Here is a 17,131-nt window from a genome sequence, read left to right on the forward strand (position 1 = left end):
CAGGGACTGTGGGCTAGGACACAGTACCGTTGTGTCTATCAGATGCATTAGGGGAGGACAGGTCTGGTGGGTCTAGCAGAGACATTGGGCTAGGACAGGCTATTAAGTCTATCAGGGACAGTGAAATTGAACACGGTAGTGTTAGGTCTATAAGGGTCTTAATTTAGGGCAGATATGCTAGGCAGTGCAGGCACATTGGACTAGGATAGAACTATAAGGTCAATCAGGGACAGTGGGCTAGGGCAGAGTAACTTTGGGTCCATCAGATGCATTAGGTGAGGACTTGTCTCTTGGATCCAGCAGGGACAATGGGCTAGGACAGGACAATTACGTCTTTCAGTGACAGAGGACTAGAACACAGAACTGTTCGGTCTATAAAGGCGTTAAATTAGTGCAGTTCTGGTAGGTACAGCAGGGACCTTGGGCGGGGGCAAGACTATCCGTATATCAGGGATAGAGGGCTAGGACAGTTCTATTGAGCCTATCAGATACATAGTTGAGGACAGGTCTGGTGAGTCTAGCATGGACATAGTGTTGGATCAGGCTATTAAGTCTATCAGGGACAGTGGACTTGAACACAGTAGTGTTGCATCTATAAGAGCCTTAGTTTTGGGCAATCTGGTGGGCAGAGCAGGGACATTCGGCTTGGATAGGACTATTAGGTCTATCAGGGTCAGTGGGCTAGGCCACAGTACCATTCGGTCTATCAGATGCATTAGGTGTGGCTGGTCTGGCTGGTCTGCCAGTGACACTGGGTTAGGACAGGCCATTAAGTATATAGGGACAGTGGACTAGAACACGGTAGTGTTGGGTCTATAAGGGCCTTAATGTAGGGCAGGTCTGCTGGGCAGAGCAGGGACATTGGGCTAGGATAGGACTTTTAGGTAAACCAGGGACTGTGGGCTAGGACACAGTACCGTTGTGTCTATAGATGCATTCGGTGAGGACAGGGCTGGTGGGTATAGAAGGGACACTGGGCCAGGACAGGACAATTAGGTCTTTCAGTGACAGAGAACTAGAACACAGTTACGTTAGGGATATAAAGGCATTAGCTTAGGGCAGGCCTGGTAGGTATATCAGGGACATTGGGGGAAGACAGAACTATTACATATATTAGGGATAGAGGGCTAGTTCAGAGTACCGTTGGGTCTATCAGATGAATTAAGTGTGTCAGGTCTGGCTGGTCTGCCAGTGACACTAGGCTAGGAAAGGACAGTGGACTAGAACACGGCAGTGTTGGGTCTATCAGGGCCTTAATTTATGGTAGGTCTTGTGGGCAGAGCATGGAATTGGGCTCGGATAGGACTATTAGGTCAATCAGGGACAGTGGGCCAGGACACAGTACCGTTGGGTCTATCAGATGCATTAGGTGTGGCATGTCTGGCTGGTCTGCCAGTGACACTAGGCTAGGAAAGGCTATTAAGCCTATCAGGGACAGAGGACAAGACCATGGTAATGTTGGGTCTATAAGGGCCTTAGCTTAGGGCAGGTCTGGGGGTCTAGAAGGGTCATTGGGCTAGGATAGGACTCTTAGGTCTATCAGGGACAGTGGGCTAGGCCACATTACCATTGGGTCTATCAGATGCATTAGGTGTCGCATGTCTGGCTGGTTTGCCAGTGACACTGGGCTAGGACAGGCTATTAAGTTTTTCAGGGACAGAGCTCTAGAGCATGGTAGTGTTGGGTCTATAAGGACCTTAGCTTAGGGCAGGTCTGGTGGGCAGAGCAGGGACACTGGGCTTTGATAGGACTATTAGGTCAATCAGGGACAGTGGGCTAGGACACAATACTGTTGCTTCTATCAGATGCATTAGATGTGGCAGGTATGACTGGTCTGCCAGTGACACTAGGCTAGGAAAGGCTATTAAGTCTATCAGGGACAGTGAACTAGAACACGGTAGTGTTGGGTCTATCAGGGCCTTAGCTTAGAGCCGGTCTGGCTGGCAGAACATGGGAATTTGGAATGGACAGGACTATTAGGTCAATCACGTACAGTGGGCTAGGACACAGTACCATTGTGTCTATCAGATGCATTAGGGGAGGACAGGTCTGATGTGTCTACCAGGGACATTGGGCTATGACAGGCTATTAAGTCTGTCAGGGACAGTTCAATTGAACACGGTAGTGTTGGGTCTATTAGGTCCTTAATTTAGGGCAGATCTGCTGGGCAGAGCAGTGATATTTGGCTCGGATAGGACTATTAGGTCAATCAGGGACAGTGGGCTAGGATAGAGTACCCTTGGGTCCATCAGATGCCTTAGGTGAGCACATGTCTCTTGGATCCAGCATGGACGCTGGGTTAGGACAGGACAATTACGTCTTTCAGTGACAGAGGACTAGAACACAGAACTGTTGGGTCTATAGAGGCGTTAAATTAGTGCAGTTCTGGTAGGTAGAGCAGGGACATTTGGCGGGGACAGGACTATTCGTATATCAGGGATAGAGGGCTAGGACAGTTCTGTTGGGCCTATCAGATGCAGAGTTGAGGACAGGTCTGGTGAGTCTAGCATGGACATAGTGCTGGAACAGGCTATTGAGTCCATCAGGGACAGTGGATTTGAACACAGTAGTGTTGCGTCTATAAGAGCCTTAGTTTCGGGTAGGTCTGGTGGGCAGAGCATGGAAATTGGGCTCGGATAGGACTATTAGGTCAATCAGGGACAGTGGGCTAGGACACAGTACCGTTGTGTCTATCAGATGCATTAGGGGAGGACAGGCCTGGTGGGTCTAGCAGGGACACTGGGCTAGGACAGGTTATTAAGTCTATCAGGGACAGTGAAATTGAACATGGTAGTGTTGCGTTTATAAGGGCCTTAATATACGACAGATCTGCTGGGCAGTGCAGGGACATTGGGCTAGGATAAGACTATTAGCTCAATCAGGGACAGTTCGCTAGGACACAGAACCGTTGTGTCTATCTGATGCATTAGGTGAGGACAGATGTGGTGAGTCTAGCAAGGACATTCGGGTAGGACAGGCTATTAAGCCTATCAGGGACAGAGGACAAGAACATGGTAATGTTGGGTCCATGAGGGCCTTAGCTTAGGGCAGGTCTGGTGTTCCAGAAGGTACTTTGTGCTAGGATAGGACTATTAGGTCTATCAGGGTCAGTGGGATAGGCCACAGTACCGTTCGGTCTCTCAGGTGCATTAGGTGTGGCTGGTCTGGCTGGTCTGCCAGTGACACTGGGTTAGGACAGGCTATTAAGTTTATCAGGGACTGTGGACTAGAACACGGTAGTGTTGGGTCTATAACGGCCTTAATTTAGGGTAGGTCTGGTGGGCAGAGCATGGAATTGGGCTCGGATAGGACTATTAGGTCAATCAGGGACTGTGGGCTAGGACACAGTACCGTTGTGTCTATCAGATGCATTAGGGGAGGACAGGTCTGGTGGGTCTAGCCGGGACATGGGGCTAGGACAGGCTATTATGTCTATCAGGGACAGTGAAATTGAACACGGTAGTGTTGCATGTATAAGGGCCTTAATAAACGGCAGATCTCCTGGGCAGTGCAGGGACATTGGGCTAGGATAGGACTATTAGGTCAATCAGGAACAGTGAGCTAGGACAGAATACCCTTGGGTCCATCAGATGCATTATGAGGACATGTCTCTTGGATCCAGCAGGGACACTGGGGTAGGACAGGACAATTACGTCTTTCAGTGACAGAGGACTAGAACACAGAACTGTTGGGTCTATAAAGGCGTTAAATTAGTGCAGTTCTGATAGGTACCGCAGGGACTTGGGCGGGTACAGGACTATTCATATATCAGGGATAGAAACTAGGACAGTTCTGTTGAGCCTATCAGATGCATAGTTGAGGACAGGTCTGGTGAGTCTAGCATGGACATAGTGCTGGAACAGGCTATTAAGTCTATCAGGGACAGTAACTTGAGCACAGTCGTGTTGCATCTATAAGAGCCTTAGTTATGGGCAGGTCTGGTGGGCAGAGCATGGACATTCGCCTAGGATAGGACTCTTAGGTCAATCAGGGCAGTGGGCTAGGACACAGAATCATTGTGTCTATCTGACGCATTAGGTGAGGACAGATTTGGTGGGTCCAGCAGGGACATTTGGATAGGACAGGTTATTAAGCCTACCAGGAACAGAGGACAAGAACATGGTAATGTTGGGTCTATAAGGGCCTTTGCTTAGGGCAGATCTGGTGGCCCAGAATGGACATTGTGCTCGTGTAGGACTATTAGGTCTATCAGGGACAGTGGGCTAAGCGACAGTACAGTTGGGTCTATCAGATGCATTTGGTGTGGCAGGTCTGGCTGGTCTGCCAGTGACACTGGGTTAGGACAGGCTATGAAGTTTATCAGGGACAGTGGACTAAAACACGGTAGTGTTGGGTCTATAAAGACCTTAATTTAGGGTAGGTCTGGTGGGCAGAGCATGGAAATTGGGCTCGGATAGGACTATTAGGTCAATCAGGGACTGTGGGCTAGGACACAGTACCGTTGTGTCTATCAGATGCATTAGGGGAGGACAGGTCTGGTGGGTCTAGCAGAGACATTGGGCTAGGACAGGCTATTAAGTCTATCAGGGACAATGAAATTGAACACGGGAGTGTTGGGTCTATAAGGGTCTTAATTTAGGGCAGATATGCTAGGCAGTGGAGGCACATTGGACTAGGATAGAACTATAAGGTCAATCAGGGACAGTAGGCTAGGGCAGAGTACCTTTGGGTCCATCATATGCATTAGGTGAGGACTTGCCTCTTGGATCCAGCAGGGACAATGGGTTAGGACAGGACAATTACGTCTTTCAGTGACAGAGGACTAGAACACAGAACTGTTCGGTCTATAAAGGCGTTAAATTAGTGCAGTTCTGGTAGGTACAGCAGGGACATTGGGCGGGGACAAGACTATTCGTATATCAGGGATAGAGGCCTAGGACAGTTCTATTGAGCCTATCAGATACATAGTTGACGACAGGTTTGGTGAGTCTAGCATGGACATAGTGTTGGATCAGGCTATTAAGTTTATCAGGGACAGTGGACTTGAACACAGTAGTGTTGCACCTATAAGAGCCTTAGTTTTGGGCAATCTGGTGGGCAGAGCAGGGACATTCGGCTCGGATAGGACTATTAGGTCTATCAGCGTCAGTGGTCTAGGCCACAGTACCATTCGGTCTATCAGATGCATTAGGTGTGGCAGGTCTGGCTGGTCTGCCAGTGACACTGGGTTAGGACAGGCTATTAAGTATATAGGGACAGTGGACTAGAACACAGTAGTGTTGGGTCTATAAGGGCCTTAATTTAGGGCAGGTCTGCTGGGCAGATCAGGGACATTGGGCTAGGATAGGACTTTTAGGTAAACCACGGACAGTGGGCTAGGAAACAGTACCGTTGTGTCTATAGATGCATTCGGTGAGGACAGGGCTGGTGGGTATAGAAGGGACACTGAGCCAGGACAGGACAATTAGGTCTTTCAGTGACAGAGGACTAGAACACAATTACGTTAGGGCTATAAATGCGTTAGCTTAGGGCAGGCCTGGTAGGTATATCAGGGACATTGGGGGAACACAGAACTATTACATATATCAGGGATAGAGGGCTAGTTCAGAGTACCGTTGGGTCTATCAGATGAATTAAGTGTGTCAGGTCTGGCTGGTCTGCCAGTGACATTAGGCTAGGAAAGGACAGTGGACTAGAACACGGCAGTGTTGGGTCTATCAGGGCCTTAATTTATGGTAGGTCTTGTGGGCAGAGCATGGAATTGGGCTCGGATAGGACTATTAGGTCAATCAGGGACAGTGGGCTATGACACAGTACCGTTGGGTCTATCAGATGCATTAGGTGTGGCAGGTCTGGCTGGTCTGCCAGTGACACTAGGCTAGGAAAGGCTATTAAGCCTATCAGGGAGAGTGGACTAGAATACGGTAGTGTTGGGTCTATCAGGGCCTTAGCTTAGAGCCGGTCTGGTTGGCAGAGCATAGGAATTTGGCATGGACAGACTGTTAGGTCAATCACGGACAGTGGGCCTGGACACAGTACCGTTGTGTCTATCAGATGCATTAGAGGAGGACAGGTCTGGTGGTTCTAGCAGGGACATTTGGCTACGACAGGCTATTAAGTCTGTCAGGGACAGTGAAATTGAACACGGTAGGGTAGGGTCTATAAGGTCCTTAATTTAGGGCAGATCTGCTGGGCAGAGCAGTATTATTGGGCTCGGATAGGACTATTAGGTCAATCAGGGACAGTGGGCTAGGACAGAGTACCCTTGGGTCCATCAGATGCATTAGGTGAGGACATGTCTCTTGGATCCAGCAGGGACACTGGGTTAGCACAGGACAATTATGCCTTTCAGTGACAGAGGACTCGAACACAGAACTGTTGGGTCTATAAAGGCATTAAATTAGTGCACTTCTGGTACGTACAGTAGGGATATTGGGCGGGGATAGGACTATTCATATATCAGGGATAGAGGGCTAAGGCTGTTCTGTTGGGCCTATCAGATGCAGAGTTGAGGACAGGTCTGGTGGGTCTAGCATGGACATAGTGCTGGAACAGGCTATTAAGTCTATCAGGGACAGTGGACTTGAACAAAGTAGTGTTGCGTCTATAAGGGCCTTAGTTTTGGGCAGGTCTGGTCGGCAGAGCAGGGACCTTCGGCTAGGATAGGACTATTAGGTCATTCAGGGACAGTTGGCTAGGACACAGAACCGTTGTGTCTATCAGATGCATTAGGTGAGGACAGATGTGGTGGGTACAGCAGGGACATTCGGGTAGGACAGGCTATTAAGCATATCAGGGATAGAGGACAAGAACATGGTAATGTTGGGTTTATGAGGGCCTTAGCTTAGGGCAGGTCTGGTGGTCCAGAAGGGACTTTGTGCTAGGATAGGACTATTAGGTCTATCAGGGTCAGTGGGCTAGGCCACAGTACTTTTCGGTCTATCATATGCATTAGGTGTGGCAGGTCAGGCTGGTCTGCCAGTGACTCTAGGCTAGGAAAGGCTATTAAGCCTATCAGGGACAGAGGAGAAGACCACGGTAATGTTGGGTCTGTGAGGGCCTTAGCTTAGGGCAGGTCTGGGGGTCTAGAAGGGACATTGGGCTAGGATAGGACTCTTAGGCCTCTCTGGGACAGTGGGCTAGGCCACAGTACCAATGGGTCTATCAGATGCATTAGGTGTGGCAGGTCTAGCTGGTCTGCCAGTGACACTGGGCTAGGACAGGCTATTAAGTTTTTCAGGGACAGAGCTCTAGAGCATGGTAGTGTTGGGTCTATAAGGGCCTTACCTTAGGGCAGGTCTGGTGGGTAGAGCAGGGACATTGGGCTTTGATAGGACTATTAGGTCAATCAGGGACAGTGGGCTAGGATACAGTACCGTTTGTTCTATCAGATGCATTAGGTGTGGCAGGTATGGCTGGTCTGCCAGTGACACTAGGCTAGGAAAGGCTATTATGTCTATCAGGGACAGTGGACTAGAATACGGTAGTGTTCGGTGTATCAGGGCCTTAGCTTAGAGCCGGTCTGGTTGGCAGAGCATGGGAATTTGGCATGGACAGGACTATTAGGTCAATGACGGACAGTGGGTTAGGACACAGTACCGTTGTGTCTAGCAGATGCATTAGGGGAGGACAAGTCTGGTGGGTCTAGCAGGGACATTGGGCTATGACAGGCTATTAAGTCTGTCAGGGACAGTGAAATTGAACATGGTAGTGTTGGGTCTATAAGGTCCTTAATTTAGGGCAGATCTGCTGGGCAGAGCAGTGATATTGGTTTCAGATAGGACTATTAGTTCAATCAGGGACAGTGGGCTAGGACAGAGTACCCTTGGATCCATCAGATGCATTAGGTGAGGACATGTCTCTTGGATGCAGCAAGGACAATGAGTTAGGACAGGACAATTACATCTTTCAATGACAGAGGACTATAACACAGAACTGTTGGGTCTATAAAGGCATTACATTAGTGCAGTTCTGGCAGGTAGAGCAGGGACATTGGGCGGGGACAGGACTATTCGTATATCAGGGATAGAGGGCTAGTAGAGTACTGTTGGTTCGATCAGATGCAGAGTTGAGGACAGGTCTGGTGAGTCTAGCATGGACATAGTGCTGGAACAGGCTATTAAGTTTCTCAGGGACAGTGGACTTGAACACAGTAGTGTTGCGTCTATAAGAGCCTTAGTTTTGGGCAGGTCTGGTAGGCATAGCAGGGACATTCAGCTAGGATAGGACTATTACGTCAATCAGGGCAGTGGGCTAGGACACAGAATCATTGTGTCTATCAGATGCATTAGGTGAGGACAGATGTGGTGGGTCAAGCAGGGACATTCGGGCAGGACAGGCTATTAAGCCTATAAGGGACAGAGGACAAGAACATGGTAATGTTGGGTCTATAAGGGCCTTAGCTTAGGGCAGATCTGGTGGCCCAGAAGGGACATTGTGCTAGGGTAGGACTATTAGGTCTATCAGGGACAGTGGGCTAGGCCACAGTACCTTTTGGTCTATCAGATGCATTAGGTGTGGCACTTCCGGCTGGTCTGACATTGACACTGGGTTAGGAAAGGCTATTAAGTTTATCAGGGACAGTGGACTAGAACACGGTAGTGTTGGATCTATAAGGGCCTAATTTAGGGCAGGTCTGCCTGGCAGAGCAGGGACATTGGGCTAGGATAGGACTTTTAGGTCAACCAGGGACTGTGGGCTAGGACACAGTACCATTGTGTCTATCAGAAGCATTAGGTGAGGACAGATGTGGTGGGTGTAGCAAGGACATTCGGGTAGGACAGGCTTTTAAGCCTATCAGGGACAAAGGACAAGAACATGGTAATGTTGGTTCTATAAGGGCCTTAGCTTAGGGCAGGTCTGGTGGTCCAGAAGGGACTTTGTGCTAGGATAGGACTATTAGGTCAACGAGGGACAGTAGGCTAGGGCAGAGTACTGTTGGTCTTCAGATGCATTAGGTGTGGCAGGTCTGGCTAGTCTGCCAGTGACACTTGGCTAGGAAAGGCCAGTAAACCTATCAGGAACAGAGGACAAGACTATGGTAATGTTGGGTCTATAAGGGCCTTAGCTTAGGGCAGGTGGTGGGCAGAGCAGGGAAATGGGGCTTTGATAGGACTATTAGTTCAATCAGGGACAGTGGGCTAGGACACACTACCATTGTGTCTATCTGATGCATTAGGTGAGGACAGATGTGGTGGGTCCAGCAGGGACATTAGGTTAGGAAAGGCTATTAAGCGTATCAGGGACAGAGGACAAGAACATGGTAATGTTAGGTCAATAAGGGCCTTAGCTTAGGGCAGATCTCGTGTCCCAGAAGGGACATTGTGCTTGGGTAGGACTATTAGGTCTATCAGGGACAGTAGGCTAGGCCACAGTACAGTTGGGTCTTTCAGATGCATTAGGTGTGGCAGGTCTGGCTGGTCTGCAAGAGACACTGGGTTAGGACAGGCTATTACGTTTATCAGGGACAGTGGACTAGAACACGGTAGTGTTAGGTCTATAAGGGCCTTAATTTAGGGCAGGTGTGGTGGGCAGAGCAGGGATATTGGGCTAGGATAGGACTATTAGGTCAATCAGGGACAGTTGGCTAGGACACAGTACCGTTGTATGTATAGATGCATTAGGTGAGGACAGGGCTGGTGGGTATAGAAGGGACACTGGGCCAGGACAGGACAATTAGGTCTTTCAGTGACAGAGGACTAGAACACAGTTATGTTAGGAATATAAAGGCGTTAGCTTAGGGCAGGCCTGGTAGGTATAGCAGGGACATTGCGGGAAGACAGGACTATTACATATATCAGGGACAGAGGGCTAGTTCAGAGTACCGTTGGGTCTATCAGATAAATTAAGTGTGTCAGGTCTGGCTGCTCTGCCAGTGACACTTGGCTAGGAAAGGCGATTAAGTCTATCAGGGACAGTGGACTAAAACACGGTAGTGTTGGGTCTATCAGGGCCTTAGCTTAGAGCAGGCCTGGTGGGCAGAGCATGGAAATTGGGCCTGGATAGGAATATTAGGTCAATCAGGACAGTGGGCTATGACACAGTACCATTGTGTCTATCAGATGCATTAGGTGAGGACAGATGTGGTGGGTCTAGCAAGAACATTCGGGTAGGACAGGGTATTAAGCCTATCAGGGACAAAGGACAACAACATGGTAATGTTGGCTCTATAAGGGCCTTAGCTTAGGGCAGGTCTGGTGGTCCAGAAGGGACTTTGTGCTAGGATAGGACTATTAGGTCAACCAGGGACTGTGGGCTAGGCCACAGTACTGTTCGGTCTATCAGATGCATTAGGTGTGGCAGGTCTGGCTGGTCTGCCAGTGACACTAGGCTAGGAAAGGCTACTAAGACTATCAGGGACAGAGGACAAGGCCATGGTAATGTTGGGTCTATAAGGGCCTTAGCTTAGGGCAGGTCTGGGGGTCTAGAAGGGAATTGGGCTAGGATAGGACTCTTAGGTCTATCAGGGACAGTGGGCTAGTCCACAGTACCATTGGGTCTATCAGATGCATTAGGTGTGGCACGTCTGACTGGTCTACCAGTGACACTGGGCTAGGACAGGCTATTAAGTTTTTCAGGGACAGAGCTCTAGAGCATGGTAGTGTTGGGTCTATAAGGGCCTTAGCTTAGGGCAGGTCTGGTGGGCAGAGCAGGGACATTGGGCTTTGATAGGACTATTAGGTCAATCAGGGACAGTGGGCTAGGACAGAGTACCATTAGGTCCATCAGATTCATTAGGTGAGGACATACCTCTTGGATCCAGAAGGGACACTGGGTTAGGACAGGACAATTACGTCTTTCAGTGACAGAGGACTAGAACACAGAACTGTTGGGTTTATAAAGGCGTTAAATTAGTGCAGTTCTGGTAGGTACCGCAGGGACATTGGGCGGGGACAGGACTATTCGTATATCAGGGATAGAGGGCTAGGAAAGTTCTGTTGGGCCTATCGGATGCAGAGTTGAGGACAGATCTGGTGGGTCTAGCATGGACATAGTGCTGGAACAGGCTATTAAGTCTATCAGGGACAATGGACTTGAACACAGTAGTGTTTCGTCTATAAGAGCTTTAGTTTTGGGCAAGTCTGGTGGGCAGAGCAGGGACATTCGTCTAGGATAGGACTATTAGGTCAATCAGGGCAGTGGGCTAGGACACAGAACCGTTGTGTCTATCAGATGCATTAGGGGAGCACAGGTCTGGTGGGTCTAGCAGGGACATTGAGCTAGGACAGGCTATTAAGTCTATCAGGGACAGTGAAATTGAACACGGTTGTGTTGGATCTATAAGGTCCTTAATTTAGGGCAGATCTGCTGGGCAGTGCAGGGACATTGGGCAAGGATAGGACTATTAAGTCAATCAGGGACAGTGGGCTAGGACAAAGTACCGTTGGGTCCATCAGATGCATTAGGTGAGGACATACCTCTTGGATCCAGCAGGGACAATGGGTTAGGACAGGACAATTACGTCTTTCAGTGACAGAGGACTAGAACACAGAACTGTTAGGTCTATAAAGCCGTTAAATTAGTGCAGTTCTGGTAGGTAGAGCAGGGACTTTGAACGGCGACAGGACTATTCGTATATAACGGATAGAGGGCTAGGACAGTTCTGTTGAGCCTATCAGATGCATAGTTGAGGACAGGTCTGGTTCGGCTAGCATGGACATAGTGCTGGAACAGGCTATTAAGTCTATCAGGGACAGTAGACTTGAACACAATAGTGTTGCATCTATAAGAGCCTTAGCTTAGGAAAGGTGGTGGGCAGAGCAGGGAAATGGGGCTTTGATAGGACTATTAGTTCAATCAGGGACAGTGGGCTAGGACACACTACCATTGTGTCTATCTGATGCATTAGGTGAGGACAGATGTGGTGGGTCCAGCAGGGACATTAGGGTAGGAAAGGCTATTAAGCCTATCAGGGACAGAGGACAAGAACATGGTAATGTTAGGTCTATAAGGGCCTTAGCTTAGGGCAGATCTGGTGTCCCAGAAGGGACATTGTGCTTGGGTAGGACTATTAGGTCTATCAGGGACAGTAGGCTAGGCCACAGTACAGTTGGCTCTTTCAGATGCATTAGGTGTGGCAGGTCTGGCTGGTCTGCAAGAGACACTGGGTTAGGACAGGCTATTACGTTTATCAGGGATAGTGGACTAGAACACGGTAGTGTTAGGTCTATAAGGGCCTTAATTTAGGGCAGGTCTGGTGGGCAGAGCACGGAAATTGGGCTCAGATAGGACTATTAGGTCAATCAGGGACAGTGGGCTAGGACGCAGTACCATTTTGTTTATGAAATGCATTTGCGAAGGACAGGTCGGGTGGGTCTAGCCGGGCCATTGAGCTAGGACAGGCAGTTACGTCTATCAGGGACAGTGAAATTGAACACGGTAGGGTTGGGTATATAAGGACCTTAATTTAGGGCAGTTGTGCTGGGCAGTGCAGGGACATTGGGCTAGGATAGGACTATTAGGTCTATCAGGGACAGTGGGCTAGGCCACAGTACCATTGGGTCTATCAGATGCATTAGGTGTGGCATGTCTGACTGGTCTACCAGTGACACTGGGCTAGGACAGGCTATTAAGTTTTTCAGGGACAGAGCTCTAGAGCATGGTAGTGTTGGGTCTATAAGGGCCTTAGCTTAGGGCAGGTCTGGTGGGCAGAGCAGGGACATTGGGCTTTGATAGGACTATTAGGTCAATCAGGGACAGTGGGCTAGGACAGAGTACCATTGGGTCCATCAGATGCATTAGGTGAGGACATACCTCTTGGATCCAGAAGGGACACTGGGTTAGGACAGGACAATTACGTCTTTCAGTGACAGAGGACTAGAACACAGAACTGTTGGGTTTATAAAGGCGTTAAATTAGTGCAGTTCTGGTAGGTACCGCAGGGACATTGGGCGGGGACAGGACTATTCGTATATCAGGGATAGAGGGCTAGGAAAGTTCTGTTGGGCCTATCAGATGCAGAGTTGAGGACAGATCTGGTGGGTCTAGCATGGACATAGTGCTGGAACAGGCTATTACGTCTATCAGGGACAATGGACTTGAACACAGTAGTGTTTCGTCTATAAGAGCTTTAGTTTTGGGCAAGTCTGGTGGGCAGAGCAGGGACATTCGTCTAGGATAGGACTATTAGGTCAATCAGGGCAGTGGGCTAGGACACAGAACCGTTGTGTCTATCAGATGCATTAGGGGAGCACAGGTCTGGTGGGTCTAGCAGGGACATTGAGCTAGGACAGGCTATTAAGTCTATCAGGGACAGTGAAATTGAACACGGTTGTGTTGGATCTATAAGGTCCTTAATTTAGGGCAGATCTGCTGGGCAGTGCAGGGACATTGGGCAAGGATAGGACTATTAAGTCAATCAGGGACAGTGGGCTAGGACAAAGTACCGTTGGGTCCATCAGATGCATTAGGTGAGGACATACCTATTGGATCCAGCAGGGACAATGGGTTAGGACAGGACAATTACGTCTTTCAGTGACAGAGGACTAGAACACAGAACTGTTAGGTCTATAAAGCCGTTAAATTAGTGCAGTTCTGGTAGGTAGAGCAGGGACTTTGAACGGCGACAGGACTATTCGTATATCACGGATAGAGGGCTAGGACAGTTCTGTTGAGCCTATCAGATGCATCGTTGAGGACAGGTCTGGTTCGGCTAGCATGGACATAGTGCTGGAACAGGCTATTAAGTCTATCAGGGACAGTAGACTTGAACACAATAGTGTTGCATCTATAAGAGCCTTAGCTTAGGAAAGGTGGTGGGCAGAGCAGGGAAATGGGGCTTTGATAGGACTATTAGTTCAATCAGGGACAGTGGGCTAGGACACACTACCATTGTGTCTATCTGATGCATTAGGTGAGGACAGATGTGGTGGGTCCAGCAGGGACATTAGGGTAGGAAAGGCTATTAAGCCTATCAGGGACAGAGGACAAGAACATGGTAATGTTAGGTCTATAAGGGCCTTAGCTTAGGGCAGATCTGGTGTCCCAGAAGGGACATTGTGCTTGGGTAGGACTATTAGGTCTATCAGGGACAGTAGGCTAGGCCACAGTACAGTTGGCTCTTTCAGATGCATTAGGTGTGGCAGGTCTGGCTGGTCTGCAAGAGACACTGGGTTAGGACAGGCTATTATGTTTATCAGGGACAGTGGACTAGAACACGGTAGTGTTAGGTCTATAAGGGCCTTAATTTAGGGCAGGTCTGGTGGGCAGAGCACGGAAATTGGGCTCGGATAGGACTATTAGGTCAATCAGGGACAGTGGGCTAGGACGCAGTACCATTGTGTTTATGAGATGCATTGGCGAAGGACAGGTCTGGTGGGTCTAGCCGGGCCATTGAGCTAGGACAGGCAGTTAAGTCTATCAGGGACAGTGAAATTGAACACGGTAGGGTTGGGTCTATAAGGGCCTTAATTTAGGGCAGTTGTGCTGGGCAGTGCAGGGACATTGGGCTAGGATAGGACTATTAGGTCAATCAGGGACAGTGGGCTAGGACAGAGTACCGTTGGGTCCATTAGATGCATTAAGTGAGGACATGTCTCTTGGATCCAGCAGGGACAATGGGTTAGGACAGGACAATTACATCTTTCAGTGACAGAGGACTAGAACACAGAACTGTTAGGTCTGTAAAGGCGTTAAATTAGTGCAGTTCTGGTAGGTAGAGCAGGGACATTGGGTGGCGCCAGGACTATTCGTATATCAGGGATAGAGGGCTAGGACAGTTCTGTTGGGCCTATCAGATGCATAGTTGAGGACAGGTCTGGTGAGTCTAGCATGGACATAGTGCTGGAACATGCTATTAAATCTATCAGGGACAGTGGATTTGAACACAGTAGTGTTGTGTCTATAAGAGCCTCAGTTTTGGGCAGGTGTGGTGGGCAGAGCAGGGACATTGGGCTAGGATAGGACTATTAGGTCAATTAGGGACAGTTGGCTAGGACACAGTACCGTTGTATGTATAGATGCATTAGGTGAGGACAGGGCTGGTGGGTATAGAAGGGACACTGGGCCAGGACAGGACAATTAGGTCTTTCAGTGACAGAGGACTAGAACACAGTTATGTTAGGAATATAAAGGCGTTATCTTAGGGCAGGCCTGGTAGGTATAGCAGGGACATTGCGGGAAGACAGGACTATTACATATATCAGGGATAGAGGGCTAGTTCAGAGTACCGTTGGGTCTATCAGATGAATTAAGTGTGTCAGATCTGGCTGCTCTGCCAGTGACACTTGGCTAGGAAAGGCGAATAAGTCTATCAGGGACAGTGGACTAAAACACGGTAGTGTTGGGTCTATCAGGGCCTTAGCTTAGAGCAGGCCTGGTGGGCAGAGCTTGGAAATTGGGCCTGGATAGGAATATTAGGTCAATCAGGGCAGTGGGCTATGACACAGTACCATTGTGTCTATCAGATGCATTAGGTGAGGACAGATGTGGTGGGTCTAGCAAGGACATTCGGGTAGGACAGGGTATTAAGCCTATCAGGGACAAAGGACAAGAACATGGTAATGTTGGCTCTATAAGGGCCTTAGCTTAGGGCAGGTCTGGTGGTCCAGAAGGGACTTTGTGCTAGGATAGGACTATTAGGTCAACCAGGGACTGTGGGCTAGGCCACAGTACCGTTCGGTCTATCAGATGCATTAGGTGTGGCAGGCCTGGCTGGTCTGCCAGTGACACTAGGCTAGGAAAGGCTACTAAGACTATCAGGGACAGAGGACAAGGCCATGGTAATGTTGGGTCTATAAGGGCCTTAGCTTAGGGCAGGTCTGGGGGTCTAGAAGGGACATTGGGCTAGGATAGGACTCTTAGGTCTATCAGGGAAAGTGGGCTAGGCCACAGTACCATTGGGTCTATCAGATGCATTAGGTGTGGCAGGTCTGACTGGTCTACCAGTGACACTGGGCTAGGACAGGCTATTAAGTTTTTCAGGGACAGAGCTCTAGAGCATGGTAGTGTTGGGTCTATAAGGGCCTTAGCTTAGGGCAGGTCTGGTGGGCAGAGCAGGGACATTGGGCTTTGATAGGACTATTAGGTCAATCAGGGACAGTGGGCTAGGACAGAGTACCATTGGTTCCATCAGATGCATTAGGTGTGGACATACCTCTTGGATCCAGAAGGGACACTGGGTTAGGACAGGACAATTACGTCTTTCAGTGACAGAGGACTAGAACACAGAACTGTTGGGTTTATAAAGGCGTTAAATTAGTGCAGTTCTGGTAGGTACCGCAGGGACATTGGGCGGGGACAGGACTATTCGTATATTAGGGATAGAGGGCTAGGAAAGTTCTGTTGGGCCTATCAGATGCAGAGTTGAGGACAGGTCTGGTGAGTCTAGCATGGACATAGTGCTGGAACAGGCTATTAAGTCTATCAGGGACAGTGGACTTGAACACAGTAGTGTTTCGTCTATAAGAGCCTTAGTTTTGGGCAGGTCTGGTGGGCAGAGCAGGTACATTCGTCTAGGATAGGACTATTAGGTCAATCAGGGCAGTGGTCTAGGACACAGAACCGTTGTGTCTATCAGATGCATTAGGAGAGCACAGGTCTGGTGGGTCTAGCAGGGACATTGAGCTAGGACAGGCTATCAAGTCTATCAGGGACAGTGAAATTGAACACGGTTGTGTTGGATCTATAAGGTCCTTAATTTAGGGCAGATCTGCTGGGCAGTGCAGGGACATTGGGCTGGGATAGGACTATTAAGTCAATCAGGGACAGTGGGCTAGGACAAAGTACCGTTGGGTCCATCAGATGCATTAGGTGAGGACATACCTCTTGGATCCAGCAGGGACAATGGGTTAGGACAGGACAATTACGTCTTTCAGTGACAGAGGACTAGAACACAGAACTGTTAGGTCTATAAAGCCGTTAAATTAGTGCAGTTCTGGTAGGTAGAGCAGGGACTTTGAACGGGGACAGGACTATTCGTATATCACGGATAGAGGGTTAGGACAGTTCTGTTGAGCCTATCAGATGCATAATTGAGGACAGTTCTGGTTCGGCTAGCATGGACATAGTGCTGGAACAGGCTATTAAGTCTATCAGGGACAGTAGAATTGAACACAATAGTGTTGCATCTATAAGAGCCTTAGCTTAGGACAGGTGGTGGGCAGAGCAGGGAAATGGGGCTTTGATAGGACTATTAGTTCAATCAGGGACAGTGGGCTAGGACACAGTACCA

This window comes from Tenrec ecaudatus, chromosome 15 (genome assembly GCF_050624435.1).
Source record: "Tenrec ecaudatus isolate mTenEca1 chromosome 15, mTenEca1.hap1, whole genome shotgun sequence".
Taxonomy (NCBI): Eukaryota; Metazoa; Chordata; class Mammalia; order Afrosoricida; family Tenrecidae; genus Tenrec; species Tenrec ecaudatus.